Source organism: Trichosurus vulpecula, chromosome 1, assembly GCF_011100635.1.
Source record: "Trichosurus vulpecula isolate mTriVul1 chromosome 1, mTriVul1.pri, whole genome shotgun sequence".
NCBI classification, from domain to species: domain Eukaryota; kingdom Metazoa; phylum Chordata; class Mammalia; order Diprotodontia; family Phalangeridae; genus Trichosurus; species Trichosurus vulpecula.
Genome location: NC_050573.1, coordinates 51,415,825 through 51,443,112, shown reverse-complemented (window position 1 = coordinate 51,443,112; position 27,288 = coordinate 51,415,825). Strand labels below are relative to the sequence as shown.

Below are 27,288 nucleotides of genomic sequence, written 5' to 3'. Positions count from 1 at the left end.
CAGAATCTTCCCTAATTACCTCTATCTTTATCAAGAACCATCCTAAAATATTGCACTCTCTGAAATGTGTACGCCATGGCTCAAAAGTCCCTAACAAGCAGTTCCACACTCGTGTGGACCTGGGTTCATCTGACTCCTAGAGAGAATTATACAACAAAGCATGCTTCAGAAAGAGGGAATAAGAGAAGTCAAAGATTTGTAGATTAAAGAGAAGCCTAACACCTTTACATTGTGAACATGTTCTTCTAGAAACTGGTCGACAGTGAACATCACTAGAACCTTTCTACTGAGAAAGATCTTCAATGGTGACAGGAAATATGACTCTTCCATCTTGAGAGTGGATCCAAGGAAGTTTAAACTGGGTGATTATTCAGTGCTTGAGGGATATTTAAATTATTTGAGAATCAATCAACATGATAAAGCATCAAAATGAATGAAATTGATGATCATATTTTGGAAGACAGGAAAAGATTTATTATTGATGTAGGATTTATCCCTCAGTGAGCTCTCTGTGAACAGTTAGACTATCAACTCATCAGAGGTAAAATCGAAACTAGTAAAAAAAAAAAAAACAAAAGGAAAAGAAAGAAAAGAAAGAAAAAACCATACACTAAGAAAGAATGAGAATATGGTACAACTGAAACAAAATTGACCCTGAACTGAATAAACAATTATGACACAGGTACTGATTATAAAAATTTTGTCCAGAAATTCAAACAATGTGAATTAATTGGCACAATAAGGAGACCACGAGAATCTAAAAAGTATATTACTCAGAAAATAGGTAACTTAATTTGCTGGCTGGGAGAGAGAAGGCTGCCTAGAGAAATACTAGGTTAAAACATAAACTTTGGTTTTGGGGGATATGTCATTGTACTAGGATATGGCAGATACCAAATCCCCCAGAAAGAGCTCCACCAGGCTTAGAAATGTACCACTCTACTAAGCCATAGAGACAATCACCTGTAGACACCCTCACTCAACCCAGGAATCCACAGAGGGACCCATGCCTCCCAGTCCTGTGGATATCCTCGGATAGACAAGCACCCCTCAAGGTGGAGTGTATAGCAGGGAAAGATCTTAGAGCCAGGTGGCAAGAGGGAGCCTTCAGACAAAGCCTCAGAGTCCCTTAAAAGAGGGGCCTAATCTGGTCCATTGTACTCAGGACCAGGCAGGTGCTGCTCACTTTATTCAGTTTCAGAATTTGACCCATGCACAGTTTCATGCAGGAGAAAACCAAGGAAAACACCTACAACCATGAGAAAATACCTTGATTTGAGACCTACTCAAAGGATAATCCCTGAAGAAGATAGTGACCCCACAATAAGTCCAGGTAAAACCTCAGAGGAAAAAAATGCCCGAACCATAGAAACTACAGAACTTTTTGGAGGAAATGAAATAAGAGATACAGAATTAAAAAGCTAAGGAGGAAAGAATGGCAACAAAATCCCATGGCTTAAAAAAGATGGTGGAAAACATCGCTCAAGAACTGAAAACCCTAGATATTAAAATGGGCTGGATAGAAAACAATGACTCAACAATACAACAAGAAATATCAAAATAAAACCAAAAATCTGAAGGAGCAAAAAAACCAGAAGAAAACCTAAGAAATGTGATATTGAAAACAGCCTGGAAAATAGGCCATGGAGAGACAACCTAAGAATTATCATATTATCTGAACATTTTGATCAGGAAAAAAAAAGTCTGGATACCAAATTTCAGGAAATTATAAATGAAAATTTCCCAGAACTCTTGGGCTAGAGGCCAAAGTGAAAATAAAAAGAACCTTCTAGTCACCTCCAGAAAGAAACCACAAAATGAAAACTCTCAGAAACATCACAGTCAAAATCCAGAGCTTCCTGGTCAGAGAAAAAAAAAAATGTTCCAAGCAACTATAAGGAAGTTCAGATATTAAGAAGTTATAATAAGAATTACACAAGCCTTTACATTTGCCATTATAAAGAAAAGGAGAACTTAGAATATGATATTCCAAACGGTATGAGATTAAGGTTTACAGCCAAGGATAATGTGATATCCAACGAAACTAATATTAAACCTACAGTAAGACTGTGTATGGGGAAAACCTTTCATGAAGTAGAGAACTTCCAAGTATTCCTGATGAAAAGAGCAGAAATTAGTAGACATTTAGAAATGAAAGTGCAAGCACCAAGATAAACACAGAAAGCTGTGCATAATCTAATGATTGAACAGGAATGCATGGGGATGAATTGTTTACATATTAGTGAGGGATAAGAAAGAAATGTCTTCTCAGAGCCTAATATACTTCAGTTAAAATGACAGCAGGTCTATGAATAGTATTGCCCAGTTTTAATGGCTTTAAGAAAAAATGGAAATAGGAGTAACAGGGGACTTACTGTGTAGGAAAGGAGGAAGAAGGAGGGAAATTACTATTACATAATAGAGGTGCATAAGATTAAGAGCATGAAGCCATGGTGAAAGAGGTGAGAGGAAATGGACTCTCATAGACCTCACTTTCATCTAAATAAGATAAAGAAAGATTGAATATAATTATACACACATAAGTAGAAATCTCAGTATAGAAATATATTAAACTCAAAAGGGAAATGGGGACAGGAACAAGAGAGGGATAGAGAGAAATCTAAGAGGAAAGACAGGCTAGATAAGGGAATAGTCATAAGCAAAATAATATAAAATGTTGGAGGGAAAACTATGAAGAGAGAATTAAAAGGAAAGTGGGGAAAGAGAGTAAAAACCTGGGATCAGGGTAGAGTAAGGAAAAGAGTTATAAACAGAGTAGAAACAGGTTGTTTCAGTTATAAAATCATAAGTGTCAAGCAAATTCCCTCTCTCTAGCACCTTATTTATTGAGAGGAAGGTGGTAGCAAAGAAAGGGAAAAGTAAAGAGGATAAGATAGAGGGAAATATACAATTAACATTCATAACTCTGGGTGTGAATTGAATTAAGTCACCTATAAAATGGAGGAAGACAGCAGAATCAATTAGAAAGAAGAATCTGACAATATGTTATTTGCAAACACTTGAAACACAAAGATTCACTTAGAGTTAAAATGAAGAGCTGAGGCAAAATCTATTTTGTTTCATCTGAACTTGAAAAAACAAGAATAACAACTATGAAATAGCTATAGTAAATACAGAAAAGATAAAAAGAGATAAGCAAGGAGATTACATTATGCTGAAAGGTACTATAGATTAACATCAATATTTAATATATATGCACCTAATAACATTCAATTAAATGAAAAGTTAGTTGTATTGGAGGGGTGAAATAAATAATAAAACTATAATAGTGGGAGACCTTAATGTATCCATTTCAGATCTAGAGAACTCTAACCAAAAGATAAACAAGAGTGGAGTTAAAGACCTTGTCACACCAATTTAAGATAGCATTTGACAAATGGTGTGCATCAACACTAGGATGGGTTAGAATGATTTATTGATTATCACAGCCAAGTGCAGCTTAGGAGGGTATGGACATATGCAGTCACGGACAGAGTCATATGAAGCCTCCCTTACCCATACCATCCAAAGTGATGACATGCTGTGGATGATGGCCCAAATGAGAAATGGGATGTGTTTTCCAGGCAAAGTCCCAGAGATTCTGGGGACCTAGTTACACAGAATTTTCAGACAAAAATCCTGCCATGGAAGCTATCACATCAATGATGGGATAATGAGGTCAGGGAGCCTGGACCAATAGCAAAAGGGAAGGGTTGAAAAAATTAACCAAGAAGGCCTACTAAGAATGAGGAAGTTGAAATTTTAGCTATGCTACATCAGCAAACTTCCTAGAGAGTTTTAGCAGCCAATTCTAACTAGAACAGGTGCAGTTTAAAACTTAAATGTACCAGAGTTGTGTTATAGGAGATAGTCCTAAGAGATTAGGGCCATAGACCCCACTTTCTCTCAGAAATGAATAAAACTTCAGAAAAAATAAAGATAATTTAATCTCTGGTGATTATTGAATGGGAAGAAAAAGGAATATACAGACAGACAGACAGATAGATAGAATATATAGTGAGAGCTGATATATGTGTGTATATGTGTATGTATGTGTGTTTTTGTGTGTGTATGTGCGCGTGTCTGTGTGCATGCATTAAATAGAACACTGGCCCTGGAGTCAGGAAGACCTGAGCTACAATATGGCCTCAAACATTTACTAATTGTTTGACCCTGGGCAAGTCACTTACCTCTGTTTGCCTCAGGTCTTCATCTGTAAAATGAGCTGGAGAAGGAAATGGCAAACCACTCCAATATCTTTGCTGAAAAAACCCCAGATGGGGTCATGAAAAGTCAGACATGACTGCAATGACTGAACAACAAAGCTATCTATATGGCGCCTTTACAAATAAAGGCCTCAACAAAAAAAGAAAAGCAGAAATACTAAATATATTATTTGGTTATCATAATTCAATTAAAAATATATTCAATAAAGGGTCCTTTAGGAAAAAATTTAAGTGATAGGAGATTTGAAAATAATTCTAAAGAACTGGTGGATCAAAGTACAAATTATAAAAATAATGAAAATTTTATCAAAGAATATGACAATAATGAGGCAACATGCCAAAAACTTACAGGACTTACCTGATGCAATCCTAAGGGGGAAATTTCTACTTCTAAACTCATTTATCAACAAAAGAGAGAAATAACAAGTCAGTAAATTAGGTATATTTAAAAGATTTCAACAACAAACCAACTAAATAACAAATTAGAAATTCTGAAAAATTAAAAAAGAAATTAATAAAATTGAAAGTAAAAAGGCTATTGAATTTATAAACAAAATAAAATAAATTGATAAACAAAATAAGGGAGGTCGTGGGGAGGAAATAGCAAAATAAATAGTTAGCTATGCTCATTTTTAAAAGAGAGAGAAAAATCAAAATTTTTGTATCAAAAATGAAGAAAGAGAATTTGCAACAATTGATTAGGAAATAAAGAAAATTATCATAAACTATTTTGACAAAATATATGCTAACAAGATTGACAATTTTGATGGAAAAGCTATATACTTACAAAGATATAAAATATACAGATTAACAAAGGAAGAAGTAAACTACTCAAATAACTTGACATCAGGGGAAAAAATGAATTGGATATAAATTAACTCCCAAAGGAAAAAAGTCTGTAGGACCAGATAGATTCACAAGTGAACTGTATCAAAAACATCCTAAAAACAATTCAAATACTACATAAAATGTTTGCAGTGATAAGAAAAGGGACCTTTCCAATATATTTACATGGTATAAATATAATTTTGATACCTAAAGTTGGGAGAGATGAAGCAGAGGGGGGGAAATAATCAGACTAATATCCCTAGTTAATACTGATATAAAGAAAATAAACAAAATATTAACAGAAAGGCTAAATCAGCATGTTAGAAAGATTATATACTATGACCAGATTGACTTTATATCAAGTATCCAGAGTTGGTTCAATATAATGAATACCATAAATACAGTAATAATAAAATTAATATTAAATTGCACTAAAATATCAAATATTAAAATGTAAATATTAAATTAATAATAAAAACAATGGAAAATATTACATAAATAGATGCCAAAATCAAATACTCATTTATTTTTTAAAATTCTAGAAATCATATGAATAAATAAACCTTTCCTTAATATAGTAAACAGTATTTCCCTAAATCCAAGAGCAAGCATTAAATGTGATGAAGAAAAGTTACCTTTTCCAATAAGATCAAAGGTAAAGCAAGAATGCCCATTATTGTCTGTACTTCTTAACATGACATGAGAAATGCTAGCTATAGAAATAAGACAAAGAAAGGAAATTAAGGGAATAAGCAGAGGCAAGGAGAAAATAAATTTATTGGATTTTGCAGATGATATAATGGTGTATTTAGTGTCTCCAGTAAATTTAATAAAGGTAGGTTGAGGTACGGACTCCAAGGAAGATCAATTTATTAATACAGACACAAATAACTGTTAACAAAAGGGGTCACATTGGCAACCTCAGCAAAGCCAGTGACCCCAAGAGAAGGAAAGGACCTTCTTCATTGGCACGCAACAGAAAAGGGGTCTTGGGAGGCATGAAGAAAAAGTCATAATTGTAGGACTGGGGCAGGAACATTATGATTGGCTATACTGAGGAAAGCAGGCTGGCATTCATGCTCCTCTCTAACAACTAAGGAAGTTAATTGTTTTATGGGAACTATCTGCATCTGTAGTCTTCGCTAAAAGATCACAACTAACAGACTTCCTTTCTCCTCAAAAAGATAAAACTTCCTTAACTACACAAAAACAGGAAAAGACAGATGACATATCTTTTGGTGGTGGTAATTTCTTGGGGCTTAATAGATATCCAGGAAATAAGAGATAACAACTTTTATTTTAAACTAACTTTAAGCTAACTCAGAAGGAGAGCTGAATTCTTGAACTAAATCAAGGATATAGCAAGGTGGCTTTAGACAGACCCTATTATAAAATCAGTACAGCATAAAATCAATTTCATTGTAGAATCAGTAGAGTATAAATCCACACAGTAGAAACTGGAGGTGATATTAATTTTTATATTTTCATTAGATAACCTAGAGAGTCAGCTAAAAATTAATTAAATAACTTCCACAAAGTCGCAGGATATGGGATAAATCCACATAAATCATCAACCTTCCTATATATAACCAACAAAACTAGCCAGAAGAGCTAGAAAAAGAATTGCCATTCAAAATAACCACATAAACTATAAAAGATAGACTTCAAAGGTACACCCAGGAACTATATGAATTTAACCATAAAATGTCCTTTGTAGAAATAAAGGCAGAAAATAAATAATTGGAGGCAAAAAAACTGTTATTCATGGCTAGATTAAGACAATATAATAAAAATGATAATAATATCTAAATTTATTTAGTGCTATGCCAATCAAATTCCCAAAAGAATATTTTATGAAACTATAAAAATAATAACAAAATTCATATAGAGAAGCAAAAGGTCAAGAATCTCAAGGATAATAATGAAAAAAAGTGAGAAGGAAATGGGGAAGGGGATGACAGGGGCAGCCTTCAATACCAGATCTCAAACTGTACTTGAAAATAGTAGTCATTAAAAAAAATCCTTTTTAACACCAAATCCAGTGTTGGTTTAAAGGGAAAAAAGCAGGCTGATCAATAGACTAGATTAGGTACACACTGATTGACTGATTGGTTGTTGTCCTTCATTCTCAAAGAGGACCAAAATGACATCACAGTGTTAGAGTCAAGGTACAGTGTGTCTGGACTGTGGCTGATCAGACTGATAAGCTCAGAAGGCTCTACCATAGGTTGAGCACAAATAGTACACGTGAACATTTGGAGTAGAGATGTCCCTAAATTTATCTCACATTTCTTTTGAGCTGCTGCAATTCTTCTTCACTCATAGAACACACTGCCTTCTTGAATTTGGGTAGGCCATGCTGGCCAGTCCTTTGCCCATGTCTCCCATGCCATAGAATTGATTCCAAAGTTCTTCAGAGGGACCCTGAGAGTGTCCTTGTATTGTTTCTTCTGACCTCCATGTAAGTACTTGCCTTGTGTGAGTTCTCCATAAAATAGTCTTCTAGGCAAACCTACCATCAGGCCAGCCCATCAGAATTGTGCCCTCTGCAGTAGAGTTTGAATGCTTGGCAGTTTAGCTCAAAAAAGGACATCAGTGTTCAGTACCTTATCTTGTCAGGTGATCTTCAAACTCTTCCTAAGAGAAGACAATTCAAGCGATTCAGTTTCATGGCATGGCACTGGGATACTGTCCAGGTTTAACAAGCATACAACAATGAGATTAGTACAACAGTTGTGTAGACCTTCAGTCTGGTAGGCAATGTAATAGCTCTTCTCTCCCACATTTTCCTTTCAAGCCTCCCAAACACTGAGCTACATCCGGCAATGCATGCATCGACCTCATCATCTATGTGCACATCCCAGGAAAGTATACTACCAAGATACACATGTGTTGGTAACCAAAAATGGGCTCCTTAGCACTTAGTCAACAAGTGCCCTTGAATAGTTTGGGCTTTTTCCCCTGAACTAAATGAATGTTCTGAAGTTCAGGGTGCTGGTTTTTTTCCCCTGAACTGACTGAATGCTGGATTAAAGTAAGCTTGTTGGCCCCTTCACCTTGCTTCCCTTGATTAATCAGATCAAAAGAACCTGTGCTTTCCTGGTCAACCCCTTCACCTTGCTTCCCTTGATTAAGCAGATTGAAAGAACCTGTGCTTTCCCCGGCGTACCTTACACCCCCGCAGAAGCTGCTAGCTGGATGATTAAAAACAGCTTCCGTTGGAGCCAGAGACAGCTACAGCTACAGCCGAAGCTGAAGCTGAAGCTGAAGCAGGAGCTGCCGGTAGCAGAGCTGACCTATGTGTGGATTGAGGAGTGCTGAACAAGGGCTTGAGGCCAGTGGGTAATCTTTTTACCATAGAGGGGAAGCATGTATATGATTTTGCTTTATACCATCATGCTTCTCTGTGGCCTCCTGGTTACTCTTGTGAGGTGGACTTATTGGGCCTCAAAGCTTTTGATCGATATATCAAAATGGGGATGCTAGTTCATGGGTCTGTTACTTTGGAGTTTAAATACATGCTTTGATTCTTCTGCCTCCTATCTAGAGAATTCCTTATATCCTACGGTTCTGAACCTTTCAGACATATATACGATTCTTTCTGAAATTATAAATTCTGCCCTCATAATACAACACATCATACAGAAACAAACACAAATTAGCATTTGACAGACCCAAAGACCCCAGTTACAAGATAAAGTTCTCACTATTCAACAAAAACTTCCGGGAAAACTGGATAGCTGTCTGACAGAAATTAGGTTCCAATCAATACCACATCATATACCAGGATAACTTTCAAATTGATACGTGATGCAAAGTTATATCATAAATTAGAGGAGCAAGGAAGAAATTACTTTTACAATCTATGGCCAGAGGAAGAGTTCATGACTAAGCAAATGATAGGATTATATAAGATAAAATGGACAATTTTATTATATAAAATTTAAAAGTTTTTTCAATAATGCAATAAAAATTAGAAGCGAAACAGGTAAGTCAGGAAAAAACTACTTGCAACAAGTTTCTCTAGTAAAGTCTCATTTAAATTTTTACAATTTATTTCATTTTACTTTCAATTCCAAATTCTCTCCCTCTCCACTTCTCCTCCCCTGCTCATTGAGAAGGCAAGAAACATAAAGGCCATTGCAAATATATAGAGTCATGCAAAACAAAATTCTATATTAGTCATGTTCAAAAAAAGAAAGAGAAGAAAATATACTTAATTCTGGGTCCATCAACTCTCTATTTGGAGGTAAAGAGCATGTTTCCTTATCAGTCCTTCGGAATTATGATGGGTTATTATTTTGGTCAGAATTACTACATCTTTTGAAGTTGATTATAATATCGCTATTATTCTACAAATTGTTCTCCTTGTTCTGCTCTCTTCACTTTGCAACAGTTCATAGATGTCTTCCCAGGTTTTTCTGAAACCATCCCCTCCATCATTTCCTACAGTACAATTGTATTTCACCACAGTCATATGCCACAACTTGTCCAATAATTTCCAATTGAAGAGCATCACCTCAGTTTCCAATTCTTTGCCACCACTCTAAGAGCTGCTATAAACATTTTTGTCCCTATGGGTCATTTTCTTTTTTCTTTGATCTCTTTGGGATATAGACTTCATAGCAGTATCTCTAGGTCAAAGGGTACGCACAGTTTAATAGATTTGGAGATTTAGTTCCAAATTCTTTTCAAGAATAACTGAACCAGTTCACAGCTCTACCAACAATACATTAATCTACTTACTTTCCCACATCCCCTTCAGCATTTGTCCTTTTTCTTTTCTATCACCTGAGCCAATCTGATGGGTGTGAGGTGGTACTTCAAAGTTGTTTTAATTTGCACTTTTCTAATTACTAGTGATTTAGAGAATTTTTTTTATATGGCTACTGATAATTTGTATTTCTTCCTCTGAAAACAGCCTGTTCATATCCTTTGATCATTTATTTATCAATAGGTCTTATTTAACTTCACTAAGATTTTTTGAATACCCTGTACAGGAAACTAATTCAAATTTATAAGACTAAAAGCCATTGCATAGTAGATAAATGGTTAAAAAAAATATGGACAGGCAGTTTTCAAAGGAAGAAATGCAAGTAATATAAATCACTAATACTTAAGGAAATGCAAATTAAAGCAACTTTGAGCTCCACTTCAAAGATAACAAAAGAGAAAAAATGACAAATGTTTGAGGGGCTATAGGAAAACAGATACACTAGTACACTGTTGATGGTGCCATGAATTGGTCCAACCATTATGGAAAGCAATTTGGAATTATGCTCAAAAAGTTATTAAACTGGGCATACCCTTTGACCCAGAGATACTGCTATGAAGTCCATATTCCAAAGAAAGTGAGAAAGGATCTATATGTACAAACATATTTATAGCAGTTCTTTTCATTTTGCCCAAAAAATGGAAACTAAGAGGCCAGTCTCCTTTCGCGGAATGACTAAACAACTTGTGGTATATGGATATAATGAAATATTGTTGTAGAAATAATGAAATGGAGAATTTCATGGGAAATTGGTAAGACTTTTATGAACTGATACAGAGCAAAGTGAACCAAAATAAAATAAACCATAAGTCCAAAAGAATGAAGATGAAACATACCACTCAGCTCCTTATAAATGGTGATGAACTTAAGATGCAGAATGAGATACTCATTTTTGGACATGGCTAATGTAGGAATTTGTTTTGCCAGACCATGTAAATATGCAGTGAAAGTTTCTTTTCATTTGCTCAATGGAGAAAGGTGGCTAATGGAAGGAAAAATTCATATGAAATATTTGTCACTTGAAAAAATAGAAAACAATTTTGAAAAGACTATAAACTTGTCTGAAAATTTTTGCAAAGACAGCAGATGGGTGATTATGAATAGTGCCATCTCACAAAGCACAGAGAAGTGGCAGAGGCCCTAAAAACAGTTTAGATAAAGATTGGCACAATGTCTAGTTGAACAAAGTCATCCCAAGGGCATTTAAGCATCAAAATGGAAGGAAGACAACAAGAGTGAATTAGAGATATGCAGAAATCATTTAAACAAAGTTCTCCATCAAGGACCTCTACAGTACAATCCAAGAAGTTCTTATGGAGGAGGAAGAAATCAAACTAAGTAGAACAGAGACAGGAAAAGCAGCCAGATTTGACCAACTCTACATAAAACGAATCCATAATAGAAATAATACAATTGTGAGAGGGTTCTGAGGCCAATACATAAGGCATCTGAACAAGGAGGGATATTATCATATATCACATATCAAAGGTGTAGAAAAAAATATGAGACCAAGAGAACATCATTAAGTACCTACCCAATCCTTACTCTCCTATCTATACAAAAGAGTTACGAGAGTTATTTATACGTGAATTAAGGAAATAATAATAGTAGATAACAACTACATAGCACTTACTATGTGCCAGAAACCGTACTAAGTGCTTTAAAGTTATTAATTCATTTGACCTTCACGACAATGCTGAAAGGTAGATACTATTATTATCCCCATTTTATAGATGAAAAACTGAGGCAGTGGTTAAGTGACTTGCCCAGGGTCACACACCAGCTGAAACCAGATTTGAACGTAGGTCTTCCTGACTCCTAACCTAGTGCTTTATGCACTGTACATACAGCTTAGCTGCCCCAAGATCCCACAGTGCTTATCGTTTGATAATAACAAAAAAGCATTTGATTCAGTAGAAAGAAACAACAACTTACAGGCTCCTTTACAACAAGATGCCTCCCACTCAAACATCAAACTCATTCAAAATTTCTTCGAAGATACAAAAACAGAAATAACCGTGTTCAACATTCTGAGAGAGCTGAACAAACAGAGTAAAGGAACTCGGGAGCAGAGTGTACTTCCAGGGTATGGAGGCTGCTGTGGCATGGTGGAGAAAACCCAGAAAGTCAGCAGTGGAGCCCAGAGAGGAATAAAGCTGTCAGAAGTTGCTTTGTAGATTTGCCAGAGTAGAGTGAGCCAATGAGAGAAAAGGACCTTCTTAGGTCTTGTGTATACCCACATGAGTCAAGAGTCTTGGGATGTGGCCTCAGACATTTGACACTTAACTAGCTGTGTGACCTTGGACACATCACTTAACCCCATTTGCCTTGCCTTCCCCCCTCCAAAAAAAAATTATAAAATTTGGGGAAAAAAGAGTCTTGGGGGTGTCGTTATTATTTGATTATATAAATTATATAAGGATCATTATTTTTTTTAAATCTCATTTAAGGAGAAGTGAGGGACTGATAAAGTCACAGGTGAAAAGGCACAATTGTATATAAGAAGGAAACAATCATCTCCTACTAGCCAGTTAAATCCCTTTCTCTTAGTGAATCAGAAAGGGAACCCTAAGTAGTTGACTGGTGATTCTCAAAAGATAGTTTGAGAGTTCAAGGCAGTTAAAGAGAAAGATAACAGAAAAAAAAACCCAGCTCCTCACCCCTTGAGGAGGAGGTGTGATGGTATCTAGCCACATAAAGAAACATCCTTTTGAGAAGTTAGATTCTGAGAAACAATTGAGTAAGACACACTGCCCAGACAGACAGATACAGAGAGACAGTCACCAGAGGCCAGAAGCAGCTTCAAGAAGCATAATAATTGGCCCAAAAAGAAAACCAGCCAGCTATGAGCTGGAGAGTCACTGTGAGGAGGAGACCCCAGAAACCCAGCTGAGCAACCCCTCCATTAGAGATACTGTAACCAGCGGGGAGCTTTGTAAAGCACTCCACAGGAGAGAAAGGACTTTCATGCCCTGTAATATCAAATTAATGAATAACTATGCAGAGATCCTAGAATGCACCATTGCTTCAAACAATTTACAAAACACAAGCAGTTCCTTGTCTGGACCTTTGTATGTTCTGACAAATACCAACCTTTTTCCCCAAATCTCTCATAGCATCTTAAAGAGCATACTCAATATCCTTGTCCTGCTGTATATTCAAATACCTCATTATATGATCCCCCCAAAGGCATCTAAGTCCATCATTTCACACCAACACAGTGCTAATTTTAGCTTAACTTGTTATCACAGTGTACCCAGCTACGCAACAGGTATCATAACTTAAGCACACAATCATACAGCCATGCAACTGTTATAATAAAATAACTAATCTAGTCTGTCAAAGTCACTATAGAAAATCCTACTGTCCATAGCATAGGAAAAGGGGAAAAAACTACAACTATGCACACATTCATATGTATATATGTATTGTTCATGTATGTACATATACATACAAAACGTGTATGCCAATATATTTGTGCATGTGCATATATTGTATATACATGTATATATGTACATGTGCACCTGCAGCATGTACATGTATTGTGTGCACAAACATACATACAAGAAGTTGACATGAGAGCTAGGAAATTTAGTATTTGGGTTTTTTTGTTTTTTGTTTTACCTTGGTACCTTCTTTTGTCTTTTGTCTCTCTTGCTTAAAAGCAACAAAGAAAAATATCTGTCTTTATGTGAAGAGTTTGTGGGCAGAGAATGATCTTTGTTACAAAGAGAACCTATAGCAAGTTTTTAAGGTCACTAAGTAACGTGGAAGAGAAATCTTGAGTTTGAAGAGTCTGAAATGAGATGCTTCTGTAGCCAACAACCAACTTGACTCAAGGCTCCTTAGTTTTCCCTTTTTCTCAATAGCAACTTGCTACACATTCTAAACCTTTGGTTCTCAACTTTTTTCGATCCCAAATGAGCCATTTTACGAGGCAAAATGCCCTTACGTATATGTAACGGCTCTTCTGTATATGATATAGAAGAACTTTTATCTATTGCCCATCTATCTTCCATCCCACCACTGACCTACCCCACTTCTTTACTGGAAACAAGACCAAAAAAACTTCATGAGATTGAATGAAAAGAACAATGGTGGTTTGGGTAAAAAAAAAAAAAGTGAAGAAACTCACATGTAAAGGAAAGTGGAGGGCAGAAACAAAGATATCACCCTCAACACACCATCAACATTAAGACACTAACAGATAAACCTTTCAACCGCCTGGGCAGCTGCTATGGACCAGCTTTTGGCAAGCATCCTCAAGGTAAGAGTTCAAAGTTCTTTGATTGCCTATGGTTTTACATGACTGATTTATACAGTCTGGATTTCTTTAACTAGATAAAACATTGGTATCATAGCTACCATGGCTGCTTGAATAATACATTGGGAAATTGGGAAATTGTAAAAACTTTGCAAGTAAGATTTTTGTAAATGCCATTTTACATTTAAAGTCAAATGTCCAGTTATAAACCTATCATAGCAATGGCTATGGTGGACACACAAGGCAGTTCTCTCCAGCTGTGCCCTTCTCTGGTTTCTGTAATGGGAAAGGAACAAATTCTCTACTTGAGTCAAGAATTCTCAGCAGTGTGGCAGCTGGTTACTTCATGCAGTCTTCCTCAGACACTCCAAGGGTTTCTGCAAACAAATCAGGTCAGAATCCCAGTGAAAGATTTTATCCCGAGGGACTCCTCTGGGAGATAGCTGGTATTTTTCAGTCATCTGTCTTGTTTTTGCAAACACTGATTTCCATCAAGGGTCTCCCAACTTGTGTTGTACTTCAAATTTGTAATGTACAGAGTAGGAACCACCTGAACTAATTGCATCAGTTATAAAAAGGCAGGTAATTTGGGAGTGTGGTAAAGGGTTGTTTTGATTTTATGGGCAAATGATCATCCCAATGAACATTGCTCCATCTCTGGAAAGAGAATTCTGGTATTTGGCCCTGGTATCTATATCCTGAAATGAAAAGTTAATATTGGAGGTAGGATGTACCCTCTGGAAGCCGAGGTCTGAACTTGGGCTTGGGATACAAGGTCCATCTCAAACCATAGCCCTATATTTAAACTATTACAAGGCTCAACTGCACAGATATCAACTACCTTATCAGCTTGTGTTGGTAAACAAAATGGGCTCTTAGCACTCAGTTCAACCAAGTGCCCTTGAAGAGTTTGGCCTTTGTTTCCTTGATTAGACTGAGAATCGTTGGTGACCTCCTTGCCTCAGGGGAGGGCCTAGTTTACACATGGGTTTGAGAGGCATGTTTGGGACATTAGAGGCTTTTAGATCACTTGGGTTTAAGTCACTTCTTTGTGACGATTCTAGGTCACGTGGGTGAGTCGCATATGTGACTCACCATTGACCCTGAAAAAGATATAAAACCAGGGGTTGGCTTTCTACTTTTTGGAGCTCTTACCCACAGCCATGGTGGCACGCGTGACTCTGGGCCAGAGTTACTTGTTATGAGCTCCCAGGCTGAACCTAGATGTTGGTAACTATGAATTGTATTTGGTCTGTCTGTCAATGTTTGTAATTTGTTTGTATTTGTTCTGTGTGGGACAATAATTCCCCCAAAATGAAATAACAATCAAAGGTATCTCCAGGTAAAGACAAAGGCTTTATTTGCAAGTCTCGTGGGAGAACTGGGCATCGCCCACTCCAGAGTGGTCTGAGGTAGGGAGGCAAGTTTCAGAAGGCAGACATGCAGTTTATATACCCTTTAAAGGCCTCCCCCCAAAAAAACCCTTACAAAACAATTCTAAGAAGCCCCAAAAACCCCCTTACAAAACAATTCTAAGAAGCCCCAAAAAACCCCTGGACCTCTATCCCCATCTGTGGGGGTAGTTGGCCTCACATTCTTGAAACAAGGAAAGATTCTTAATCTAACACCTTAACCTCAAACTAGCAGACAGCAGTTACAGGCATGCTCACCCTATCTGCATGCAGGATGTGGATATATGTGGTGTATATGCAAGTTTAAGCGGGGGGGGGGGGGGGGGTAATTTTTAAACTCAAAGATATAGTTCAAACGTTATGGAAGCTAAAATATTAAGTATCCTTTTCCTTAAATGAGAGACTTTCATCCATTCCACTCAGTTCCAAAGTTCAGAGTGCTGGCTTTTTCCCCTGAACTAAGTGAATGGTATTTGTATGCTGAATTAAAGTAAGCTTGTTAACCCCTTAATGTTGCTTTCCTTAGTAAAGCAGATCAAAAGAACCTGGGCAGCATTCTTGTTGTTGGGCTTGTGTTGGTCTTTCACCCCCATAACAGCTGCTAGCCAGATTGTTGAAACACAGTTTCAGAGTATCTTCCTCCTAAGAGACCAATCACTTCTGCCGTAGAAATATTAACATGCAAATTCATTATTAAAAGTGCTTCTGAAGCCACTTACACCTGAAATTTGTTTAACTGAAGAGGCTTCAAGAAATCACCTAGAAGGGATCAAAGGAACTTTTGAGTCGCCTGGGCACTTTGGGAGATTTCATAGGTTTGTTTTTTCCATCTTCCCTTCTTCTGGCTAACTCCTCAACTGAGAGATACTCAAATGTCTGTCCTTCTAAGTCGCTTGTATCACACCAGTTCCCCCATGAGTCTCCTACTTGACACCTGGGCATTAATGGTCTAGCTGGTACACTTCTGCATCTCTTCCTTCTCTGACTCATGTCTTATCAGCTGGCTGAGGTCTATTATATAAAGTCTGCTCACATCCAAAACTGATCATCCCTATTAATTCCAGGTATGTGTTATCCATCCAATACAGTTAACATTATCACAGTTCTTCAGTCCTTGATGCACTGAGGTCTTATTCAAATATTTCAGGTTGCATCTTTCCCACTGATCTAAAATGTAATTCCTAATCTTCAAATATCATTTTGGTGTCTTGGTTTGGTGGCCCTCAAAAAACTCAGGGATGGTTTGCTTCTCTTCCTGCTGAAAGGCATTTGTTTACTTCTACCTCCTGTTCAAGCCACTTGAGCTCCTCCCCATCCTCCTGGTTTGTCTCATCCCCTTGACAAGAAGGATGAAAAAGCTTCTCACTATCAAGGACATCCTTTTACCCTCCTCTAGTTTCTGGGTTGAGCTCAGTGTCCCCCAACATTCTTCTTCCATCCTGCTTGGTGCTTCCTTCTGTACCAAGATTAGATGTTGAATTTTGAGTGACTGATCAGAGCTCCCACCACTGTTGCTGGACTTCCGCAATCAGGAAGCAGTTCCCAAGGCAGAGAGCACTTTCCTCCAACCTTGTGAAGGGCTAAGAAGATCCTTCCTGGGAGTTGCAGAAATGACACGGTCTTGTCCCTCAGGAGGAGTGAGTCCTTGGGGACCATTTTATGGTCTGTATTATTGAGAACATCAAATAAAAGAATATTGCTGGGATTCCTTAGGGGATGTGAAAAATTCATCTTATTCATCAGAGATGTTCACTTCTTCATCATCAGATAATATCTCAATTTTGACAGCATTCAGGTTAGGTTCAGCACACCCTCATGAGCTTAATGAGGATCAGGACTTCTCCCCTGAAAGCTCATCTAGGGCCTGAAAATGACTGCTGCTCTTCTGTTTGGGCAAGCCTTTTTCCAGACCATCTAATTTGTCTTGTTAAAGTAGTCTGGTGTAACTCTCATAAAACAGCGCAACCACCTATTAGTTTTGCAATTTTTGTCCACCTCCGGACAAACTTGTCCAGACCTTGTTCAAATAGGTCTTTTTTCTCCTACCATCCACTTGACTGGGTGACTGATTGGCTTTATAAATTACTATAGTCACGAGTTTTCCTGATTTTTTGTGGACTTTTCATGTACGTTTTATTGCTTTCCTTTTTGATCAAGTCAGACTTTGTCTGGAGGTGGTTTGTTAGACATATAATATTCTTCCAATAACATTTTCTGGATGACAGCCCTGTTCTCAGCACTCCATCCAGAGTTCAAGGAATGAGGTTATTATCAGTTCTCCAGGTTAAATCAAGATAGTGATCTTGCAGTAAACCAGATGTATTTTCATTGCCTCTAGGTCTCCCTCAAAGTCCACATCCACCTCTCAGCCACCAGGATCATGATCATGACTTGAGACCCACCACATAACCCCTAGAAGTCAATTTTTCAAATGGGGTTTGACACATAACATAACAGGGGTTTTACACATGTGCAGAATGTCTTAGATGGTATCACTTCACGTGGAGAGGCTGGGGAGCTTGCTTGTAGAAGAGTCACACTGACATGTAAGGGAGCTGCCTTGGAGGGCACATATTGTGGCTGGTTCTGGTCCACTAACCACAAGGCAACTGCCAGATTCTTTGACTGGTTTCAGGAGCCTAGTGTCTCTTGTCTTACTCCTTCAGACTTCTCTATTCCTAGTGTCATGAATCTTTTTCTCTAAGTCCCTGGAAAGAGACCATGATATAAGAGGAGAGGCTTTGGGGATTTCTCACCTTTGAGGTCATTTGGCCCCAAGAAATGTACCTTGATTCTTGGTGTCTGCATTGGTTTTTGGTTTTTTCTGTGTTAGGTGAAATGAGTATAACCTCCAGCATCCTGAGTTTCTAAAGCTCAACAAGGCACTCTGGTGTTCCAGTGTTCCAGGCCAAGTTTTGCACCCAGCCCAGCCTGGCTGCCACAAAAAGCAAAGATCAACCTTTGGGATGACCCAGGCCAGCAACTGCAAAGACAAGAACTTGGCAAACAGCAATGCTATTTTGGGATGTGAACTTGGTGAAACCAATACTGTATAAGAACTGAACTAAGTTCAGAGGATTCCACCCCAGAGAGAAGGTAGTATATAAAGGAAAATATGTCCCTGAAGTATTAAGGAAAAAATGCTATATCTTTGCTATATTTTTGCTGTATCTTCAACGTAAATATACCTTTGTAAAAGCTAATCCATATTAAGTGATTAAAAGATGGAAAAAGTCAGTGTTGGAGGGGTTGTGGAAAGATAGGCACACTAGTGCATAATTGGTGGAGTTGTAAATGAGTACAATCATTTTGGAAAGTAATTTGGAATTATGCAAATAAAGTGACTAAAATGTCCACACCCTTTAACCCAGAGGTTTCTTCTTGGCACGTATCCCAAGGCAGTCACTGATAAGAATAAAGTCCCTATAGACACCAAAATATGTATAGCCAGCATTTTTTGTGGCAACAAAAAACTGGAAACAAAGTAGATGCCCATTGATTAGGGAGTGACTAAATAAATCGTGGTATATAAATGTAATGGAATATTACTCTGCTATTAAAAAAAGGTGAATATGGTGAATGCAGAGAAGCATGGAAAGACTTACATGAACTGATGCAGAATGAAACAGTCAAGAAAGCAATATAACAGGATAAATACAACAATACAAATGGAAAGAACAGCAACCACAAAATAATCAAAAGAGAATATTGCAAAATTGCAAGGAACTAGCATAGTCCTAAGGAAAAGAAATAAGCATATGCCTTCCCTGCCCCCACCACCACCACCACCACCACCATCAACTACTGTGTACAAACAGAAATCTATAGGTGTGGAACATTGTATATATTTTCATATTTTTTCAATGTATTGCTCAGTTTTGCTGATTTTTCCCTTTTCCTTTTTTAAAAAAGAAATTCTTTGTTTAGAGGAATAACTTTCTAAATGGTAAAGAGATGCTGGAAGAAATCTTGCAAAGTAAAAACAAGCAATTTTTTAAAATTATTTACAAAATAAATAGAACTGAAGTGTTAGTAACTAGCCCTTAACAGTGAGAACATAGCTGGGGGATGGGGGGGGGGGGGGCACTTAATCCAATAGCAGTGGAGAGACACCCTCAGACCATTCAGGATTCCCTGAAACCCTGAAGGGAGAGACGTAAGATACTAGAGAAAAGAAAGAGCCAGGGCATACTCACTACACAACCATATGGAAGAATCCTTCAAATCACCAATAATAATAGAAATAAAAATAAAAATAACCCCAAGCTTTCATCTTATATCCAACAAATTCTCAAAGAAGATAAAAGATAGAAATACACAATGTTGGAAGAATCACATAAAGACAGGTACACTGAGGCATTATTTGTGAAGCTGTAAATTAGCACAACCATTCTGGAAAGCAATTTAGAATTGTGCAAATTAAATGTCTAAAATGCTCATACCCTTTGACCAGAGACTCCACTTCTAGGTATAAAACCCAAGGCAGTTATTGATAAAAAGAAAGTTCCCCAAAATATTTATAACAGAACTTACCGTGAAAGATCGCCACCTAAGGGAGGAAGCAGTTCCAAGAAGCGTTACCCTTGTACCAGAAAAGAATACTGGCTATAGACTCAAGAAAGACTTTCAGTAATTAAGAGCTTTGAGTTATCTCTTTGGCACATGTGTAACCTGCAGGTGCACCACACCACCATTTTATTTTAAGTTTGTGCCCACTCTGCCCATTGACCTGAATGCATTTTGGGGAGAAAGTGCCTCCCAAGCTTCTGGTGAAAAGTTTTGTACCAACTGTTCTTAGTCTACCACCATAGTAAACATCTTTGCTAATTAAAGAAAATAGCTGATTGTTAATGGGAAGCATTCCCATGTTATTCTTGACCTTTGTTCTTCCAGATAAATTTTGTTACTATTTTTTTCTAACTCTACAAAATAAAATTCTTTGGTAGTTGGATTGGTATGATACTGAATAAGTAAATTAACTTGGGTAGAATTGTCATTTTTATTACATTGACTTGGCCTACCCATGAGCAACAATTCACATTTTCCCAGTTGTTTAGATCTGTCTTTATTTGTGTGAAAAGTGTTTTGTAATTGTGTTCATATAATCCCTGGGTTTTCTTGGAGATAGACTCCCAAGCATTTTATATTGTATGTAGTTAATTTAAATGGAGTTTCTATCTCTTGCTGCTAGAAATGCTGATGATTTATAGGGATTTATTTGTGTACCCTACAACTTGGCTGAAGTTGTTAATTGTTTCAACTAGTTTTTTAGTTGATTTCTCTAGGGTTCTCAAAGCATACCATCACATCTTCTGCAAAGAGAGATAGTTTTGTTTCCTTGTTGCCTAGTTTTATTCCTTCAGTTTCCTTTTATCTTATTGCTATAGCTAGCATTTCTAGGTCAGAATAATAGTGGTGATAATGGATATCTTTGCTTCACCACTGATCTTATTGGGAAGGCTTCAAGTTTAACCTCATAACAGATAATGCTTGCTCTTGATTTTAGATAGATACTATTGATCATTTTGAGAAACGCTCCATTTTTCTAGTGTTTTTAATAAGAATAAGTGTTTTATTGTGTCAAAGACTTTTCCTGCAACTATTGAGATAATCATATGATTTTAATTGTTTTGTTATTGATATGTTCAATTATGCTAATAGTTTGTCTAATATTGAACCAATCCTGCACTCCTGGTATAAATCCCACCTGGTCATAGTGTGTGATCTTTGCAACATAGTACTATAATCTCCTTGCTAGCATTTTTTTTTAATTTTTGCTTCAATATTCATTAGTGAAATTGGTCTATAGTTCTCATTCTCTGTTTTTGCTCTCCCTGGCTTAAGTATCAAAATTATATTAGTGTCATAAAAGGAATGTAATAGGAGTCCTTCTTTACCTATTTTTTCAAGTAGTTTATAAAGTATTGAAATTAATTATTCCTTATACGTTTGGTAGAATTAACTTGTAAATCCATCTGGTTCTGGGGGGTGAGGGGGTGCTGTTCTTAGGGAGCTCAGTTATAGTTTGTTCAATTTCTTTTTCTAAGATAGGGCCATTTAAGTATTCTATTTCCTCTTCTGTTCATCTGAAATTCTTTGTAAGTATCCATTCATTTCACTCAGATTATCAGTCTTACTGGCATGTAATTTGGCAAAACAACTCCCAATAATTGCTTTAGTTTCATTGGTGGTACATTTACCTTTTTCTTTTTCAATAGTAGTAACTTTGTTTTCATATATATATATATATATATATATATATATATATATATATATATATAAAATTAATCAGTGGCTTTTCTGGTTGTTGTTGTTTTTTTTTTTCCATAAAACCAGCTCCTAGTTTTATTTATCAGTTCAATTTTTTTTTACTTTTAATTATATTAATCTTTCCTTTGATTTTCAGGATTTCCATTTTGGCATTTAATGGGGGATTTTTAATTTGTTCTTTTTCTGGTTTTTTTAGTTGCATACCCAATTCATTGATCTGCTTTTCTCTCTTTTATTGATTTACATGTTTAGAGATATAAAATTTCCCCTAAATACTTCTTTGGCTGCATCCTACAAATTTTGGAATGTTGTCTCATTGTTGTCATTCTCTTTAATGAAATCATTGATGGTTTCTATGATTTGTTCTTTAAGTCTCTCATTCTTTAGGATTAGATTACTTATTTAGGAGTACAGACCCACAGAGTACTTTCAACTAGGAACAATCTTTCCCCAGGGGATCCAACCTGTGAGTTTAGGCTTAGAGGTAGTCCAGAAAGGGGATACTACATAAAGAAGAAAATAGTGCAGGAAAGGATGCAAATAGAACAGTTTTCTTACTGCCTTATTAACCTTTGCATATTTCATTATTTCTTCAAAAAAAAAAACTCTACATGACAGAAGTTTAATTTCTCATGCAATATTTTTCCTGTTCTTTGTAACCTGGAATGTTTCTGTTTATTGATGTCTGTTAAGTTCATAATAAAAAAAAATTAAACTTACTTTAAAAAAAGGATCAGATTACTTAGTTTCAATTAATTTTTCACCTAAATTTCCATGGCCCTTTATTGAATGTAATTTTATTGCATTGTGATCTGAAAAGGATGCATTTAATATTTCTACTTTTCTGCATTTGGTTGTAAAGTTTTTAAGTCCTAGTATATGTCAATTTTTGTGAAAGCACCATGTATAGCTAAGAAAAAGGTATACTCCTTTCTATTCCCATTCATTTTTCTCCAGAAGTCTATCATATCTAATTTTTCTAAGATTCTATTCATCTCCTTGGCTTCTTTCTCATTTATTTTATGGTTAAATTTGGCTATTGTTTTCTTCTATTTCTTTGCATTGCTCATTTAAGAAATCCTTATGTCTCCTCGATATTCTCTGGAATTCTGCATTCAGGTGGGTATATCTTTCCCTTTATCCTTTACCTTTTGCTTTTCTTCTTTCCTCAACTATTGGTAAAGCCTCATCAGACAGCCATTTTGCTTTTTTGCTCTTCTTTTTCTTTGGGATGTTTTTGTTGCTGCTTCCTGTATAGTATTTTGAACCTCTGTCTATAGTTCTTTAGGCATTTCATCTACCAGATCTAATCCCTTAAATCTATTAGTCATCTCTACTTCATAATCATATGGGACTTATATGGTCTGATGGTTTTCCCTATTTTCTTATTTAAGTCTGAATTTTACAATAAGAAGCTCACGATCTGAGCCAGTCAGTTCCAAGTCTTGTTATAACTAACCGTATAGAGCTTCTCCACATTTGGCTGCAAAGTATATGATCAATCTGACTTCTATATTGACCATCTGGTAATGTCCACGTGTAGAGTCACCTTTTAGGCTGTTGAAAAAGAGTGCTTGCTATGACTGACAAGAGTTGTCTTGACAAAACTTCATTAGTATCTGCCCTGCTTCATTACTGCAAGGCCAAAATTGCCTTTTACTCCAATTATCTTTTGATTTCTTACTTTAGCATGCCAACACCCTACGATAAATGCGACATCTTTTTTGGTGTTAGTTCTAAAAGATATTGTAGTTCTTCATACAACTGATCAACTTTGGCCTCCTTGACATCAGTGGTTGGAGCATAGATTTCTATTACTGTGAGGCTGAACAGTTTGCTTTGGATTTGTACAGATATCATTCTATCATTTTTGAGATTATACCCCTGTACTGCTTTTCTCACCCTTTTATTGACTATGAGGACTATTCCATTTTTTCTAAGGGATTTTTGTTCACAGCAGTATCTATAGTGATTGCCTGAATTAAATTCACCCATTCCCATCCATGTAAGTTCATTAACATCTAAGATATCAACATTTAGTCTTTCCATCTCCTGTTGGACCACATCCACCTTACCTTGGATCCTAGATCTTACATTCCAGGTTCCTATGCAATACTGTTCTTTACATCAGATTTTCCTTTCATCACCAGACACATCTGCAACTGAGTTTCCTTTCAGCTTTGGGCCAGCCACTTCATTAGCACTGGAGCTACTAGTAGTTGTCCTCTGCTCTTCCCCAGTAGCATATTGGACACTTTCCAACCTGAGAGGCTTATCTACTGATGTCATTTCTTTCATCACTTTAATACTGTCCTTGGGGTTTTCTTGGCAAAGCTACTAGAGTGGTTTGCTATTTCCTTCTCCAGAGATCTCTTCAAGAAAATTAGAGACACCAAGGGAATATTTCATGCAAAGGTAAGTACTATTTCTATTTCCTTTTTACAGATGAGGAAAATTAAATGGACAGAGGGTGTGACTTACCCAAGCTCCCATTGCTAGCAGTGTATGAGACCAGATTTTAATTCATGTTTTCCCATCCACTGAAAGACTCATATGAGCTTATACAAATGAAGTAAGCAGAGTATACACAATAACCACAAGATAAATGCAAGGAACAACCACAAAACAATCACAACTGGGTGTTGCAAAATTCTAATGACTGAGCTTAATTCCAGAGAAGAGATGTGAGGAAACATTTCCCCTATTCTTTTGCAGAAGTGAAGATTTGCAGGCATGAAAAACAATGCATATATTTTAAGATTTTTTTTCAGTTGGTTTGTTTTGCCGGTTTATTTGTTTCTTCTCTTTTATGTATACTAATGCACTCTTGAGCTGTGAACTGTGAACTGTGAACCGGTTCAGCCATTCTGTAAAACAATTCAGAACTGTCCCCAAAATGTTACCAAACTCTATATATCCACTAAGTCAATGGTACCATTACAGGGTATATATCTCAAAGAGATCAAAGATAGAAAAAGCCCATATGTAAAAAAAATCATAGAAGTATCTTTTATTGTAACAAATAACTAGAAACTAAGTGAGTTCTAATCAATTACAGAATAACTAGATACTTTATAAAGTGTTATCCTAAAATCTAAGTAAAAATTAGATTTACAGCAATTCGTAACCCTGTCAAAAAAGAAAATAAGACTGGCCTGACCTAGTTTGTTCTTAATGCAGTCATATTCTTTGGGATCCTCTCATCCCTTTCCAAATATTCTCCAACCATCTCTTTCACCGGTTAGCTTTGTTCTGCATGGCCCCAGAGAGCAGAACTGGCAATAATGGGTAAAAACTGCAAAGAGGAAGATTTCCAGTTGATACTCAGGTATTAGTAAGTAATGCTACTTAGTAATAATTAGAGCTATGCAGTCACAATTGACAGGTACTTACTACGTCCAATAGTAGAAAGGGCTGTCTCAGGAGAGAGTGGGTTTCCCTTCAATGGAGGTCTTCAAGAAAAGACTGGATAACCATCACTTGTCAGGCTATTGTAGGAGGGATTCGTGCACAGACACCAGAGAGGACGAAGATGGCAGTGAGCTTTCTTCCCAATCTGGGATTCTGGGATGCTGTGATTCTGAAATACACCACACGAGGGAGCCAAGGAACAGCATTAAAATGAGGAGGAGATAAGAAAGAGGAGCCAGGGCCAAAAAAAAATGCCCTAAACAGCAGCCTAACAGAGAAACGTGTTCCAATCCCATCGGACAGAAAAAAAGAGGGCGGAGGAACAGGTCAACACCTTGAAAGGCTGGAAACCCTAAAACCTGTAAGATTGGCAATAAAGATTAAAGGAGGCTGAAGCGTTTAGAAGCACTTCTGACATACATATTGCTCTATAAATTCCCAAAAGATAAAGACTGCTTTTACTTTTGCCTTTGTATCTCTAGCACCTAGCAGAGTACCTGACACATAGCAGGTAGTTAATAAATGCTTGGTGAATCAAGGAAGTTTTTAATAAACTTTAGCATGACAAGTAGATGTAAGTTATGATGATTACATATAATATTTTGTACCTATAAAGCATTGCAAGTGTGATGTTCCTTTTGGCCCTGCACCTTAGAACCTCAGTCATGTGGCAAGAGTGATGGCTTCTTTAAGCCTAGAGTAAGACAGACTATCATTGTATGAATTATGCAGCGAGGTAGTGTGATATCTTAGCTACCGGTCAGGGCATAAGCCATCAGCACAGTGGTCTTGTTAGGTATTTTTTTTTTTTTGTCTAACATATGCCTTTCTAATGAGATGGATTACCTTGCTGGCTGACCCTGGAGCTCAGCCTGCAAATGCCTAGAATGCACCTCCACCAATACTTTTTGTTGTTGTTGTGTTTAGTTGTTTTCAGTTGTATACAACAATTTGTGACCCTTTATGGGTTTTCTTAGCAGAGATACTGGAGTGGTTTGCCATTTCCTTCTCTAGCTCACTATACAGATAAGGAAACTGAGGCAAACAGGGTTAAGTGACTTGCCCAGAGTCATACAGCTAGTAAGTGTTGGAGGCCAGATTTGAACTTAGGAAGATGAGTCTTCTTGATACCAAGCCCCGCATTCTAGCCACTGCACCACCTAAATGTCCCCCACCAACACCAATACTACCACAACAATCACTATCACCAAGCCCAAACAGCTTGATGTTCAGCAGCAAGGACTCATTTGGATCTTCAGACCCACTGGCTAGGCCTGAAACAAAGCAAAAGAATGAAATGGGCTATTACTTAAAAGGTTAAGGTATAAAAGTTAGATGGCACAGCGGATAGACACTGGGCTTGGAGTCAGGAAGATCCACCTTCCTAAGTTCAAATCTAGCCTCCAACACTTACTAGCTGTGTAACTTTGGACAAGCCACTTAAACCTGTTTGCCTCAGTTTCCCCATCTGCAAAATGAGTTGGAGAAGGAAATGGCAAACTACTCCAGAATCTTTGCCAAGAAAAGCCCAAATGGGGTCATGAAGAGTCAGACAGAAATGAAACAACTGAACAATAATATATAACTCACCAGTCTCTGCCCTTTCTAGACTGCCCTCTCTCAGTTCATAGCACCCCCTACATTCACTGAATCCAGGGAATCTGTATGCTATGATAACATAGTTTGTTTAATGTAATATAAAGTATAAAGGACTGTGAGGTAAATAAATGAAATGTGAAGACTTCACAGGGGAGGAGGTGTATAATATTCATATCTATTCATATCTATATACAGGAGTGTTTAAAAATCAAGATACAAGGAAGGGGAAGATTCTGAGGCCATGAGAGGCTAATGGCTCAGCCTCTGGGAAAGTTTACCCTGAAACTTTTTTGTTCTTTCTTCTGGTTCCGGTTTAAAGATTTTCTCAGTAAGAACAGGGTCATAACGACCTGTTTTCCTCTACTGTAAAAGAATGGAGAGGGTCTCCCCCTCCCCTTATCCAAATCTCCTTCTTTAGATTTATAGATGTCACCTCAGTTGTAATCATTAACTAAGGGAATGGGAATTGGAGTTTCTGTGCCTCAATTTCCCGGTTCTTTGTCT

The 27,288-nt window shown here is 36.9% G+C and overlaps 2 pseudogenes; both read right to left on the bottom strand.

Annotated features, from left to right (window-relative positions):
• Positions 1-11,792: 11,792 nt before the first annotated feature.
• On the bottom strand, positions 11,793-17,160 carry LOC118856599 (annotated as a pseudogene).
• A 25-nt stretch (positions 17,161-17,185) lies between these two features.
• LOC118856533 lies at positions 17,186-18,312 on the bottom strand (annotated as a pseudogene).
• Between the last annotated feature and the right edge of the window lie 8,976 nt (positions 18,313-27,288).